Here is a 15772-nt window from a genome sequence, read left to right as displayed (position 1 = left end):
TCCATCTTTGAATGTTTTTTATTCAAACTAGGAGTATATAGAGCTATATACTTTGCATCTTTGTCCAATTTTAACCAATTTTTCACTTGTATTCTGGAATAGGTCAGGTAATTTAGTGACAAAAATATTTTCTACAACTTTAGAGCCACCTACCCTAAGCATCTACATCAATGTAAAGGAGGTACAAAGCTCTACACTTCTATAAATAAGTACACAAAGGAAAGTGAGGATGGGACTCTGGTATAAACATAACATCAGAACAGGTAACAAGTGAGAGAGCACTGATGAATTTGTTACTTATAGGACTGAATTTTTTACCCTCTCTGTTTTAATGGGAAATCAAATGGGGAAATTAAAGATACTACCTTTCTCAGTTTGGTAGCTATGACTTAAAAAAAACAAACAAACAAACAAACAAAAAAACTATTTACTCTAAGTCTGCCAACATTTGATATTTCATCCATATGTTGTGACTACTGCAGTACATTTTTGCTGTCTTTACCGTTTTTCTTGAAACAATTCACTCCTGATCCACAAGTGACTAAACTTGGAGAACAGAAGGGTTACATTTACAGACCTGTAAATGGTAATAATAATAATATCTGTAAATAGTAGTTTGAACTGTGAGAACAGTAGCACGGGAAACTGTAGGAAGCAGGGAGTGAGCTAGGAAAAACCAAGAATTTGTTGTATTTTTCCATTTTATCTTGCCTATGTGATAAAATAGAAATGTAGATCCTTAGAGAATCAATTAGTGTGCATAGAAATAAGGAGGAGGTAATTATACAGAGGGAGTTAAAGACAAAATGGTTGAAAACTGAATGTGTTTATAAGAAAATGTAGAGTGGCTGCTGATTCTTGACCTAGATCATGCAGTGGTCACAAATTCGCTTTAAATAAAATCAGTTTTTTAAGGCATATTAAACACAGTTTATATAATGGAGCAGCTTTTGACTCAGATTGACCTCCCAACACAACGTGTGGGATGTATATACACAAACTATGAGAACATAAACTGCATTTCTGAATATAGGTTGGCAAAGTGACTGTATTGTGGTTTTCCTTCTGCAAGCATGGCTTTCCAGATTCAGAAAAAAATGGAGAGGATTTTCTCAGTTGTTATAAAGGTGTTACCTGTCCTTACAAACTTTGCATCACTAAGCAAAGAGCATCCTGAAACAATTTTAGTCCTGTGTAAATGTAACATAATAAAGAAAAAATTCTGAGGTTTTGAAAAGCAGTATTGTTAACTAATCAAGAAAAGTGTGGCTATTCTCTGCAAGGAGCTTTGTTGTGCTAATTGTATTCTCAGACTGAAGTAATCCTATCCATTTTGAATGTCAAATGAAAAGCATAGTGAGGTTCAGGATATTTCTCCTTATGCGGTGATTGGGGTGCAAGGCTTGTTTGACACCCTTTGCTGAGTGAGGCTTGTAGGAAAAGATAATATACTTTATTAAATGACCTGTAAAAGCCTGGAAAAAAAGACCAGCTTTTAGACACGTGCTCTTCAAAAGTATCGTTTTAAATGAAACATTCCAGATCTGACCGTGAGCTGAACGCTACCTTTTTCCATCACAGTAAATTCTTTCCTTCTAAACTTCCAATAGGATATGTGTATCTGGGGTATCTTGAATTTTTGAAGTAATCCCATCAGCTTTTCTGAAACATATTTGCTTCTGTATTATATGAACATGAATCTGCAGAGGAAATAGAATGACTCTGGTACCATTACTATTAATCTCCCTTAATACAATTAGAAAGCAGGCAAAACCTATGTTAAACAACTTGGGAAAGATGTAAAATGTCTATAGTGGTCTTTAATGCCTAATTGGAAATAAATAGTTCTTATTTTTATGTACAATTATTTTATTCAGTGCTAAATATATATTTAACCCATTTGACCATAATTTTAATATAACATTCTTGAAATATGAAAATATTTTAATAACTATCATTAATAGCTTTGTCTTGGATTATTCTTATGTAGATAAGAACAAAAGTGAAAAAAAAAAAAGGATATAGTTATAGACTAGTGACTAGAACTGAGTGTAAAAAAATTGTCATTTGCATTTCCCTCTGTTTTTCATGCTACTATAATTATAAAAGATTAAAAGATGAAAAAAATTTGTCAGCTGGTCTCTGCATGGGATAGAGTGTCTTGTGAATAATGAAGTATAATCTATTACAGCTGAAATCTCATGACTACATTATTAAACTCTATAGAGTAGTGGGCCTTATAGCAACGAGGGAAGGCTATACACTAGTATTTCCCCTTTGTGACGTGAACAGACCAGTTGCCCATGCACATGGTGATAAACCTACGCTTCTGCAAAACACTGCTGCTTTCTGAAGTGGTGGTTTCACTGTCCATAAGGGGCCAAGTAATGCAAATGCTACCCTCCTGTAATCTTCAGTGAAGAGTTTCCTGCCTTCTTTATCTCATTCCATCTTTCCTGATTGATGCAGCTCTTTGGAAAGAGGGCTGCCATTGGCAGAGCATTGATGCATTTCTTCCCTGACACTAACATTTGCAGCAGTACCTCAGACCCAGCCCAGGAGAAGGCTGCATGCTATATTATTTTGATGCGGTGGTAACCTCTTCCCAACTGACATCTTTTCTCTGGATGAATACTAGACCATTGTCTACTAACAAAGACAGTAAGACTATATAAAGGACTATAAAACTAAAGGATAAAGCAAACACATTAGGCTTAATGCTTTCAGTGGTGTCAACTTGTTTGTGCTAGTACAGACTTAGTTAAATATTCACCAAAATATCTTAAGGTGTTTTGATTTTATTTTTTTTTTTTTATAAAATATATGTTAGAAGATTAAAGCGTGTACAGAACATTCCTCCCTCTCATTCATGTCAAAATGAAATTGATAATTGCCAGTTTTTAACCAGCTCAAAAGATGCTTTTGCAGCCTTCCCTTTGCAGGAGATTACTTATTGTTGCTTTTGATGTTGACATTATTTAATAGAGATCTTTTTTTCTTTATGAATTGTTTCAACTTGCTCATGCTGTCTTTAATTTAGTGAAGCTTTTGAGAAGGAAACTAAACGAATGAGATAGGATGGTTTAGGAAGACTGTGAATTGTATTCTTTAGCAAGAATTGTTTATGGTGATGGTTTCATAATATGTAAAACATATGGACCACCAGAAATCTAAATGTCAGACTTTAGGTCTTTGATTTATTATTTCATGTAATTTGCATTTTATTCACATTTTTTTTTCCCCTCCCTCTTCATTTTTATTATTTCACTATTTGTAGCAATAGTATGGAACTGAAAAAGGTATACTCCTGCTACAGGACTGTACTATTCATTGAAACACATCAAAAATGCTGAAAGCAAGCTACCAAATGTCATGATTTTATAGCTTACTAGGGATCTGAGAGTGTTACAATTGAAAGAGACAATGAAACTTACTTAGCTTTTCTTGTGATCTCCTTTTAAAAATGTATTAGTAGGCCCATCCACAGTACAGTTTTCTTGAGTCTTTTTCTGATTCCATTTACAGTGCTTATTTATACTTGAAGAATATCTGTAAAAGCTGGTTTCTCCCTTGAGTCATTCAGAACCACCAGATTTTGTTGCAAGATAACCAGAACCAAGTCAGTTTTCAATATTCTGTTTTAGCTACCGAAACGGTAAATCCAGAGTTTTCTGTTTTTTAATTATAAGCACATAAGTGTGTAAAAATAGACACAGACTGTATAATTATAAAGCATCTGCTTACCAGCGTTTTCACTTAACCTTCATGTTTTGCATTCTGAGTAGAGAAAAACAGTACACAACTAGTACAGTCATGTTCTATGAAACCTGTTTTAACAATGTCAACACAAAATAGTGTAATTCAGAAGACTGAATTTGAACCATGTCCTTTTGCCTCTGTGAGCTTGATTTCTCCTGAGTTTACCTGAATTTTAGTATTCTTGGAAAATTAAAATACATGTTGCTTAGCTTGCTTTACACCTGTAGACATTTTGCTAATTAGCTACACAAATTCAGATCAGGTGTTGACTAACAGAAATAAATTTGCTGCCCAACAAAAAAATAGTGTGGAATTGTCATCAGGGAAAATAGGAAAGAAAAAAAAGTTGAGTAATCTTTGATCCTGCTTTCATAAAACCTTTGCTGTACAAGTGAATGGGAGATCAAACATGAAAAGATGTGTGCTGTACTGTGCTATAGGAATTCAATACTCCAAGAATCATATGTAAGTGAAAATAGGAAATCTGCCAAGAACATCATAATTAAGTAGAAATTATAACTGGGCAAAGCAAAAATGGGGTTGCATATTTTCCTGGACTGCTGGACTTCAGCTGAAGACAGCATTGGGCTGTTACGAGTCAAAATTCCATCTATCCAGGGCGTTAGACTTTTGAGGCACATGGTATCCAAGTAGAGCATTGCTAATATTGCATAATACTGTATTTTTCTGGGTGTGGGTTTTTGAAATTTACCTCTTCCTGAGTATTTCATAACCATTGTCATTATTGACCTCTAGAGCTGTGTTTTGACTTTTTATTATGAAATAATTTCATTTTAGGATATTTCTGTAAATAAATTATGAAGGACATTATTATTTCCTGTATTACTTTTCAGCAGAATTAATTATTTCTTCAGCTTAAACTAACCTTTTTCAGGAAAATTAAATTTTGTTGGTTTAAGATACGTATCTTCATATACGTAACTTCATGTGGCCTAACGTGATCTGTATACAATGTATCTGGTATAGCTTGTCAGGGTTACAGTAAGATTTTTTGGATTTTTTTTTTTAGTGATAATAATTGAAATAATTCATACCTGTGAATGTATTTATACCACTGACTTACAGGTTTTTATTCCCATGTGGCATGAAGCTAGACTGCTAAAACCATGTGTACATATGTAAAGGAGAAGTATGTTTATATGTTGTGAAAGAGGGGGCTTATACTGTTTTATTACATCAGAATCACAAGGCAATCTGAGTTTTGTATGTAGAGAAAGCTTTAGATTTATAGAGGTTCAAGACACATGTGCCTTAAAGTGGGTAGCTGATAAATGAAAGAGGAGTAACTGGTATCAGTGGAAGGATATTTTAGTTGAAACCTTGAGGTAGATCAAACCGTAATGCTGCCTTTTTATTTTGTTTTTTTTTAAGTGTGCTTTTATATTGTTTGGACTAAATATGCTTTGTTCTTTGAGTTTGATAGCTGGCAAACGAGTTGTAATTTTGTTCCTCAAGATGGTTAACTTCCTCACAAAGCTGTTAGTGAGGTCCTTCTGTCTGTTTTAGACTGACATCTGTGACTGCAGATTTTTACAGTATCCTCTGTGTGTTTGTATGTTGTTTGTGTGTTTATGTATGTCTGTTAATTGCCAGTTGAGTGGGGGGCAATTTCAGTGAAAAGGAACAAAGGCTAAAAATCTGTTTCAGGTGGCATCCACCCAAGGGTCTCCTGCTCTCATTTACATCCCTCACCTTCAATAAAAATTGCACTTTCTTCAAAAACATTCTACACCTTTGAAAGTAATCTAAATATTGAGGCATCTGGATGTGAACTATTTACAGACCTAGTCAGCTCCCTTCTGCCATGTATAATCCTTCATCATTGTCACTCCAACCTGTTTATGCTACCCACCCATCCTTAATTTTGCTCCTTTCACCTGTTCCATACTGTAAATATTCATTTTGATGCCTTCTGTGACTTTGTATTGTGCATTAAATATACGTTGAAGGGCTTTAAATGTAATATTTTCCTGTGGCATTTTGAGTTTATGAGAGTTTTGCTTTTTTTTCCACAATGTGCTATGTAGGATATTTTTACATGTAAAACTGTAATGTCTAGTCTCTCTGATATTATGAAATGTGTTGATAAGATGCTACAGCAGATTTCTTAATAGTGGCAAAGTTATTTTTAACTCAAAGAAGTACTCTTGATTCCCTTTTCCTTTCTCTAGGTATCTATCTATCTTGTTCTTCCAGGTTATTGCTCTTCAATGTTATTTTTCCAGCATTATCTCTTTAATCTCTGTTCTCCCTCCTGTGATAATTAGCTCCCATCTCTTTGACTCAGCCCACTAGGCAGCAACAGAGTCTAGATCAGTGTTAGGTCAGTTAATAATTGTGAGTGTTCTGCATTCTCAAGAAAACAGGCCTGTGCAAGTGACTCTGGCTGATTGTGGGTTAACAAGAGAATGGAAAGCTAGCTTTCAGCAGTAACTATAGAGTAGCTTTTGTTTTTGCATAATAATCTAGGTAATACCAATTCATAAAAAAACAGCTACACTAGGATTGGGAAATCTACATATGCTGTATTTGAAGTGTCTTATATGGTAGTAGGAGAATAACATTTGTAGAAGGTCCAGCTGCCTGTCAAGAAAGATAAAGCAGGCTATTACATGCTTAATTCTCATTCCTGCAGCCTGTGCTGACTAAAATCTGATCTCCACTGCTCTGAGCCATCATGCTAGACCATTGTGTGTCATATTGTAGTAACAAAAATGCAAACTATTTCTCATTCCAAACAATGGTGGCAATGTTTTCCAATATTTTTACAGTGGTTCAGCATGATAGAATCACTCTAGAACATGAACGATCCATTCAGCCATTCAGTTGCAGCTGAATATACTCAGGCCATCACAATGTCCTGCTTTGTTATGTGGGTCAGAGAAAATCTTTCAGTGCCCTTTTGCAACTGTGCTTTTGTATATCTCAGTGTGAACCTTGACATATGAAAATCTCATTGTGGCTTTAAATGCTATAAAGTTGATTTCTTCAGCACCAATGACCAAGGAGAGAAGTAATTATATGAGGCTTGGACTTACTTCTATTCAGAAATAAACATATAATTAGGAGATAATTATGGCTATAAAATAATTTGATATAAGGGAGATGTAAATGTAGATTTTGGATAACTGTACATACATTAATATTCTTATTTACCTGTGGTGTTGTTCAGATTTTAAAAACAGCTCTTTCAGTTTAGGGTTTTGATAGGAGGAATTAACCAGTATAGAGCTATCTTTCCTGATGATTTACTGCTTGTTAATTATGTGCTAATGTTTCAGTGACAGATCTTTTTGTTCTGCCCTTGTTGCCACGATGTCCAGACAACATTTTCCTGAGTAAGAAGCAATTGTATCAGTCTTCCATACCATCAGAAACCACTGGAAAAGTGCTTAAGTCTACTAGACATAGATTCTGACATTAATATAAAAGAAATACATATGTTGTTTTTTGGAGCTGGTACAAGGAACTGTCAGGTACACCTTCCTGAGAAACAAGGCCTTTAGAGCTATCAAGAAGAGTGATTTCCAGAACTGGATAGCTGGTGTTTCTGTGTAATTGGCACTTCATTCAGAGCTGTGTGGGCAAAACATCCTTGTTAGACTGTATCCTACCTTCTGAGTTGTTCTTGCCCCTGACAACTCCTGAAGTAAAGAGACTAGTCATAGAGTCATAGAATGGTTTGGGTTGGAAGGGACCTTCATGATCATCTAGTCCCACCCTGCCCTGCCACAGGCAGGGCCCCCTTCCCCCAGCCCAGGGTGCTCCCAGCCCCGTCCAACCTGGCCTTGAACCCTTCCAGGCAGGGGGCAGCCACAACTTCTCTGGGCAACCTGTGCCAGCGCCTCACCACCCTTGCAGTGAAGAATTTCTTCCTTACTTCTAATCTGAATCTACCCTCTTTCAGTTTAAAGCCATTACCTCTTGTCCTAGCACTATGATTCCCTTGTAAAAAGTCCCTCTCTTGCTTTCTTATAGGCCCTCTTTCAGTACTGGAAGGCCGCTCTAGGGTCTCCCCAGAGCCTTCTCTTCTCCAAGCTGAACAGCCCCAACTCTCTCAGCCTGTCTTCATAAGGTCATGTTTCCTTTGATGCAGCCCAGGATACAATTGGCTTTCTAGGCTGCAAACACACGTTGCCAGGTCATGTTGAGCTTCTCATCAACCATCACCCCCAAGTCCTTCCCCTCAGGGCTGCTCTCAATCCATTCTCTGCCCAGCTTGTATCCATGTTTGGGATTGCCCCAACCCAAGAGCAGGACCTTGCCATTGGCCTCGTTGAACTTCATGAGGTTCGCACGAGCCCACCTCTCAAGCCTGTCCAGGTCTCTCTGGATGGTATCCCTTCTCCCCAAGGTGTTGACCACACCACTCAACTTGGTGTCATTGGCAGACTTGCTGGGTGCACTCAATCCCACTGTCCATGGCACCAACAAAGATGTTAAACAACATCAGTCCCAACACCAACCCCTGAGGAGTGCCACTCATCACTGGTTTCCACCTGGACATTGAGCCATTGACCACAACTCTTTGAGTGCAACTCTCCAGCCAATTCCTTATACACTGAGTGGTCCACCTGTTAAATCCATGTCTCTCCAATTTAGAGACAAAGATGTCATGCAGGACGGTTTCAAAAGCTTTGCACAAGTCCAGGCAGATATTGTCAGTTGCTCTTCCCTTATACACCAACACTGTAACCTCATTCTAAAAGGCCACCAAATTTGTCAAGCACCATTTGCCCTTAGTGAAGTTATGTTGGCTGTCACCAGTCACCTTATTTTTCATGTGCCTTAGCATAGTTTCCAGGAGGATCTGTTCCATGATCTTGCAGGGCACAGAGATAAAACTGACTGGATGGTAGCTCCCCGGCTCTTACTTTTTTCCCTTTTTAAAAATGGGCGTTATTTTTCCCCTTTTTCAGTCAGTGGTAACTTCACTGGACTGCCACAACTTCTCAAATATGATGGATAGTTGTTTAGCCACTTCATCCACCAATTCCCTCAGGACTTGCGGATTCATCTCATCAGATCCCATGGACTTGTGCACCTTGAGGTGCCTTAGATGTTCTCAAACCTGATCGTCTCCCACAGTGGGTGGTTCTTCCTTTTCCCAGTCCCTGCTTTTGCCTTCTGTGACTTGGGCAGTGTGGCTGGAGAACTTGCCAGTGAAAACTGAGGAAAAAAACCACATTGAGTACCTCAGCCTTCTCCATATCATGGGTAACCAGGTGTCATGTTTCCTTCCAGAGAGGACCCACATTTTCTCTAGTCTTCCTTTTATCACCAATGTACCTGTAGAAGCTTTTCTTGTTGCCCTTCATGTCTCTGGCTAGATTTAATTCTATCATGGCTTCAATATTCCTAACCTGATCCCTGGCTGCTTGGACATTTTCTCTTTATTCCTCCCAGGCTATCTGTCCTTGCTTCCACCCTCTGTAGGCTTCCTTTTTGTGTTTGAGCTTGTCCGGGAGCTCTTTGTTCATCCATGCAGGCATCCTGGCATTTTTGCCTGACTTGCTCTTTGTTGGGATACATTGCTTCTGATCTTGGAGGATGTGATCCTTGAATATTAACCAACTTTCTTGAGCCCTTCTTCCCAGTAGTGTTTTATCCCATGCTACTCTGCCAAACAGAACCCTGAAGAGGCCAAAGTCTGCTCTACTGAATTCCAGGGTAGTGAGCTTGCTGTGTGCCCTCCTCACTGCCCTAGGGATCTTGAATTCCACCATTCCTTTGTCACTGCAGGCAAGGCTGCCCTTGAGCTTCACACTACCCACCAGTCCCTCCTTGTTGGCGAGAACAAGATCCAGCATAGCACCTCTTCTTGTTGGGTCCTCTATCACTTGGAGAAGGAATTTACCATCAATGTATTCCAGGAACCTCCTGTATTGCTTATGCCCTGCTGTGTTGTCCCTCCAACAGATATCAGGGTGATTGAAGTCTCCCATGAGGACCAGGGCTTGTGAATCTGCTCGACATTCCTGGTGGGGTGGCCTGTAGCAGACCCCCACTATAATGTCTCCTGTCCCTGTCATCTCTTTTAATCCTGACCTATAAAGTCTCGGTCCTCTCCTCATCCATACCTAGACATTGCTCCAGGCACTTCAGCTGGTCTTTGGCATGGAGAGCGACACCCCTTCCTTGTCTGCCCTGCCTGTCTTTCTTGAAGAGCCTGCATCTCTCCATTCCAACACTCCAGCCACAGGAGCCATCCCACCACATCTCCATGATGGCCCTAAATCGTAGCCCTGCAGGCACGTGCACATCTCTAACTCCTCTTTTTTACTTCCCATGCTACATGTGTTTGCATAGAGGCATTTAAGTTGGGCCCTCAGTGGAGCTGACTTACTGGCTGGAACTAGTTTTTGCTGCTCTTCAGGTGCTATCCTGTTGACCTGTGATCCCTCTCCAGGCTCTGGGCATCTATTGCTGGCACTGGTATTGAACTTGGAGGAATGTAATGGATTGAGATTCCCCTCCTCCAGCAAGTTTAAAGCCCCCTTCACCAGCATGGCAAGCCTGTGGCTGAAGATGCTCTTCCCCTTCTCTGACAGATCAGAGACAGATCAGACCCCATCAGCCTCCAGTAGACCAGGTTTCTGAAAGTGAGTCCCATGGTCTAAGCATCGTGAGCCCCAGCTGTGTCCTGTAACCATCTGTTGGTTCTCCAGATTTGACTGGCCCTTTCAAACCCCTTCCCTTTTACTGGAAGGACTAATGAAAAAACTACCTGGGCTTTAGTCCCTTGCTGCCGCTGCCAGGGCTCTGCAGTTCTTCACGATACTCCACAGGCTGCTCCTGGCTGTATCACTGGTGTCCATGTGAAATAACAGCAATGGATAATAGTGGACTGTACAAAGCTTGGTAGTCTCTTGGTGACCTATCTAATCAACCTAACTCTTCTCCTGAAGATATTCAGGCACCTTGCTGTCAGCTGATTTCAATTTCTTTGACAATCAACCTATGTGTTGCTACTGTCTCCTGTTTAACTGTCTAGGTCTGTCCTTTGAGGGCCACACCTGTAAGCAAGTTTTTTCAGAACTGAACTTGGTATGTGTCTGGATTTGTCAAGCTATTTTCAGAAAATTAGACTTAAGGAGTAGAAGGGAAGATATATTTTATATGCTACCTCTTACCGCCAAAGCGGTTTTGTAGCTGTCAGACCCAATGTTCACTACAGCAATGCAGGTGTTTGTGTTATGAAATCCTTCAGCTCTTAAATAGTTCAAAACAGTGAGTATAAAGAAAAGTCAATGACCTTAAAATTAAAATGGTGTGCTATATATAATTTAGTACCTCTGTATTTTATTTCAGACAAGCCAAATCAAATCAGACAGATAATATCCAATATAAGAGAGTGTTGGAAATTTTGTACTAAACAGTGCACAGCTTTCAGGGAAATACAATTGTGGCAAATATGCTGGGAAATCTGGAAGACTGGTTCAGAAAACCAATCACAGTTTACTACCAGCCAAAGCCTTACTTTCCCAGTTACAGAGAGAGCTTGATAACCCAGGTAAAACAGTAGAAAATAAGAACAGTAAGTAAGGCAAGGAGAGAGCTTCTAACTCATTGTTATGGCCATTATGTATTGCCTTTCACATGATCACAGGCACACCTCAGTCTTGCCAGACTGCAGCCTATTTCAACATAAATAACTGTAGCTTTTAAGCTCTCTTGGACTGTGAAAATTCCATTTCTACAAAGTAAAAGAACATATTCACCTGCAAAATATTTTCCCGAGTGGATAAAATCTTGTGAGCTCTTATAATGTCAGTGGATTATTTCAGCTCCTTTATGAACTTGGGAATAAAGGAGAGTAATCCAACTTTTACAAATTTCATTTTGTCTGCAAAAGGTTGTGGGATTTTTTTGGTGTATTTTTTTTTTCTCAGCACTACTTTTTTTTTTTTTTGTGTGCATGCCAGGTTTTATGACTGAATAAACCAAATATAGAACAGACCACTTACATAATATTTAACATATGTTATAATGTCAGATGTGAGTTAATTTTAGAAAGAGTAATGGAGAGAACCAGACAAAATGGATCATCGCTCTTCCCTGAATGTGATTAAGCAAAGAGGAAGGATTCTATCCCACCCCACCCATGTATTCAGTATAAATTTCCTGCAAGTCCTTTAGCAAAGGAATATAAAACTGACTTCCAAGTGAATGTAGACAGATGTTGGGTGGTCCTGTTTTGCACATGATTACTCAGTGCACTCATATAGGAACATACTGGTTCCCATCCAAGTAAAAAGCCTGAAAAATAGATTGTTCATCACGTTGTCCAATCTAAAGGTAATGTATTTTGTTAAGGAATAAAATACAGCTAAAAGATGCCTCAGCCATTAATGGAACATTAAAAATAAGATGAAAAACCATTTGTTGAAGAATTATGAAGTGGTGTGGGTGTTGTACTGCAAACTATTAAGACATTTATTTTGCATGCATAATATGTGTTATGGTAATGTCTTTAAATCCCTATTCATGCTGAAGAAAATTTGTTTTGAAAATACATTAAATTCACATCTGTAAAGATGTAACTAAGAATCAGACTGATCCATCCACTTCCTACATACATAAGTGGAAACTGTTGTATGTAGTGTCATGTTAATAGATGCTCAACACTCTGCATAATGTGTCTGGATGTAAAATGCCAAGGCCCAGTGTTTGACAATTTAGGCTGAATCTAAAACACAGTGTCCTGTGCAAAATGGTGAGATGAGGCGTACATTTTACAAAGCCATGCTGATTGTTTTCCTTTGTTTTGCAAAGTGTAGGCTGGTTACACTTAGGAGTATCTGAAAGATTGTATCTGGTCAAAGATGAGTGGAAAACAAAATATTATAGATGTGATACTTTTGGACCGTGGGGAATTTTCTGTGGCACGTAATCACTTCTACTGGATTGTGATTTCTCTTTAAAAAGATAAACGTGCAGGTTCCTCTTATTTAGGAAACGATTGTGAGGCACCCAAAGTTGTAGTCTGGGGGAAGAAGTGGAAAGCCCAAAAAACTCTCCTTATATTCCGTTTACTTTTTTTGCTTGTGTGTTACCCTTTTTTACTGCTTTTTTTCATGTTGCTCTTTCACCTCACTAATTCTTACAATGTCTACTACTTCTTCCCTTAATATACTTGTCAATCAATAATTTGCCCCATAGTTGTTTGTTTTAAGCCAAATCATCTTAGGTTCAAGTTATGTAAGTTTCAGTTCGATGAGACAGTTAATACAGGAAGATCTAGGGAAATTAGTTATAGAAAGTATAAGAGATAACTTCTGATATGGCAAAAGTTGACTATGGAAGTTCTGTAAAGGCAATTTTACTTAAGATATAATGGTGTAATAGAAGTCTGTTGAAGCAAATCAAATGTTTAAATATACTTCAGGTAATTACCAGAGCCCTGGTTCAACTTGCTTATATTTTTGTTTGACTGTTATTTGTTAATTTAGTGACAGAACTTCAACAACGATAAATGTATTTTAGATCAATATAGAAATCCAAAGACTCTTTTCACTTTAGTCACCTTCTTTTTAAAACAAAAACAAACAAACAAACAAACAAAAACCTCTAAAACTTCAAAGAATTTTGGGAACTCACGAGAGATTAAGACACCATTCCTTTCAGTACTCTGACAGCTGAAAATTACCAAGAATTCTGCCCTGTCTACAGATATATCAGAAATTCTATTTTGAAAGATTTTACTAGAATTTCAGCTTTCTTCTCTTCCACCCATGCTTTACTGGAAGCATTATACAAGCTGAATTTCTTTGTAGTGCAACGCTCATCAAGAGAAGTATTCATAGACTTGAAAGGTCACCAGTTGTTCTACATTCTCACAGCTGTGACACTACAGTATGTTTAGGAGAGTACTCCTTAATTGCACATTATAGGGAATTAAGTTCCTGCTTTTGTGAAGCTACCTGAACTACCTTGGGTGACAGGATATCAAATGTCTATTAGTGGGCAGGTTTCAGAAAAACTGTTGGAAGTGAAAGCCAGTGTTACCAACTGTAGGAAAAGAACATTTTTCTCCCACAGTGAAGCTGGGTTCTGTGGGTGCTGAACTTCTAAAACGTTTGTAGCAAGCATTCATTGTGACCTAATTCTGTGGTGGGCAGAGTCCCTTGTAATGGCTGTAGAACCCTGATGGAAACTCTGGCTTGCTGTAGCATATTTTATTTTGGTTAAATGAAGTTGCAGACTACAAGCTTAATTTTATGTTACCCTGATGGAAAAATTGGATGTCACAAACCAAAGGAAGAAGGGTTTTTTGACATTTCATAATAAAAGATTGGGGAGTGAGGGGAGACATGAAGGGGGGGTATGGAATAACGAAAACACAATTGGAAGCAATTTTGTATTCCAATTTCTGTCTGATTCCATGTTACAAATAAAAAATCTCAAAACAAAGCAAAACAAAAAATACAACAAAAAAACCCACTACCAACTTTTAAGGGTAAATTTAGGCTAGAAGGCCACCTGGACACAGATCTGAGGAAGTAGATAGTATTATTGTATTCCACATTCTAATTTGTTAACCAAATAATTTCACTTGATTAATGAATTTGCTATATTCAGAATCTCTTATTTTTGCTGTACTGATGCTAATGAATAAAAGTGACCAGAAAAACCCTAGCTAGCTTTTAATTTATAGTTACAGTATCTGGAAAACAACACAACTGTAATGAGTAGCATATATAGCTAAACAGGTAAACAAGAGAAAACTCAGCTGAAATTTTGTAGTAAAGCAAATAATGGGTAAAGAAGTTCCCTGCACACAGTTTCTGCTCATTCATCAGTCTAACAGTCTGCTTTGGGTTTTTTAGCAATAACTTTCTAGAAAGGCAAAAAGTGAGCTCAAGTTCTGAGAAAAAAATCAACAGAAATGCTAGTAAATGCCTCATCCTGTTATCATGTATTTAGTAGTAGCTGACCTGTTGATTCAAGATCAGCCTTTGAGTGCGGAGATTGCTCTTACTTAATCATATTAAAACTCTGACCACTTCACACTATTAAAGCAAAATTAATCAAAGCCTTGCTTTAGTTGTATTCAGATTCACTGATAATATTTGAAAATTAATAAGGTAGAGAGTCCATTGTAGGTTATCACTACAATATTGATGCAAGGTTTAAAGGTAAAATTCTCCTTTTATCCTGATTATGGAATGGATTTAAAAGTCTGAACTTTGTCAGAACTTCCTGACTGGCTGTCAGTGATGTCACGGCCATGTCACTAATGCCCTTTAAGTGTAGAAGTCTGACTCTTTTTTGATTTATAAATTCCATTTCATAATAGTAAAAAGACACTTAGAGGAAAGTCTTCAGCTTCTTGACTTGAGAGTACATTCAGCTAGAGGAACTGACCAGAGGAGTAGCTTTCTGGGTGTGTTGGCTTGCCCCCTTCATGTTATCCTCACCTGTGATGGAGATGCATGTGGACAGACACTGTTTGGAGCCTGTGGCTAAAGAGAGGGCAGACTGTTGCAAAGCAGACTTGCTGTTGAAGTGCCTCCAGACTTATATGGGATTAACAGGCTCTGGATCAGACTCTTAGATCAGTAGAAATTATTATAGTTGATGTCTAGGGCTGCAGAGACTTTTTATTTGAAACACATTCTTGCAAATATCATAACAGAAAAGAAGTGTTTTGGCCAAATTTACCTGTAGTGAACTATTGTTAATAACTCCATCTCTACGTTATTGATTTGTCAGTTATGATTTTAGTTGGTTAACTAATAAAAAAACTTGAGTCTTTAAATAAATAGCTGAATCAAGGGAAAAGTGGACAGTCTTTTATTTTCTTCTAGGTGGCCATATTGCTTATTTCAAGCAAAGCTGGTAACATTCCAATGTTCTTTTGATAAGCGTATTAACCAAGACCAAAGACCATGGGAACAAAAAGAAAATGGCACTGTGGGTTATGCAAGTAAGCATTTTTGTTTTCATTTCTGTGCAAGATGAGTGGAATTGCAGGATGATACAGACCAGA

Source organism: Tyto alba, unplaced genomic scaffold (genome assembly GCF_018691265.1).
Source record: "Tyto alba isolate M040663 unplaced genomic scaffold, T.alba_DEE_v4.0 Super-Scaffold_8, whole genome shotgun sequence".
Classification (NCBI taxonomy): domain Eukaryota; kingdom Metazoa; phylum Chordata; class Aves; order Strigiformes; family Tytonidae; genus Tyto; species Tyto alba.
The sequence above is the reverse complement of the archived record's forward strand: the minus strand, read 5'-3'. Positions refer to the sequence as shown.